The sequence below is a fragment of the Schistocerca piceifrons genome, chromosome X, assembly GCF_021461385.2.
Source record: "Schistocerca piceifrons isolate TAMUIC-IGC-003096 chromosome X, iqSchPice1.1, whole genome shotgun sequence".
Lineage (NCBI taxonomy): Eukaryota > Metazoa > Arthropoda > Insecta > Orthoptera > Acrididae > Schistocerca > Schistocerca piceifrons.
Window position 1 is genome coordinate 876,776,219 of NC_060149.1, and position 1,100 is coordinate 876,777,318.

Consider the following 1,100-nt stretch of genomic DNA (forward strand, 5'->3'; position numbering starts at 1 on the left):
AACGAAAAAGGTTAGGTAAAATCTCACAACAAGAAGCGATAGAGCAATTAGATGAAAAGAAGCAGAAATTACAAGCATTGGCCAAACGACTTAGAAGATACAAAAAAAGTGAAAATAGAAGGAAACAAAACCAAAAATTCAACACAAACCAAAAGAAATTTTACCAGACAATAAATAACACACACATTAAAATAGACAATCCACCAAGCATAACAGACATGGAACACTTCTGGAGCAACATATGGTCAAACCCGGTACAACATAACAGGCATGCACGGTGGATACAAGCAGAAACAGACACATACAAGATGATACCGTGGATGCCTGAAGTGATAATTTTGCAACATGAAGTCACCCAAGCAATTAATTCTACTTACAATTGGAAAGCCCCCGGAAAAGATAAAATAGCAAATTTCTGGCTAAAGAAGTTCACCTCAACACATTCACATCTAACTAAATTATTTAACAGTTACAATGCAGACCCATACACATTCCCTGATACACTTACACATGGAACAACTTATCTGAAACCTAAAGATCAAGCAGACACAGCAAACCCAGCTAAATATCGCCCCATAACATTCCTACTAACAATATACAAAATATTAACTTCAGTCATTACACAGAAATTAACGACACATACAACACAGAACAAAATATAAATGAAGAACAAAAAGGCTGTTGCAAAGGAGCACGAGGATGTAAAGAGCAACTGATAATAGATGCAGAGGTGACATATCAAGCTAAAACTAAACAAAAGTCGCTACACTACGCATACATTGATTACGAAAAAGCTTTTGATAGTGTACCCCACTCATGGTTACTACAAATATTGGAAATATACAAAGTAGATCCTAAATTGATACAGTTCCTAAACATAGTAATGAAGAATTGGAAAACCACACTTAATATACAAACAAATTCAAATAATATCACATCACAGCCAATACAGATTAAGCGTGGAATATACCAAGGAGACTCATTAAGTCCTTTCTGGTTCTGCCTTGCTCTGAACCCACTATCCAACATGCTAAATAATACGAATTATGGATACAATATTACTGGAACATACCCACACCAAATCACACATCTGCTATACA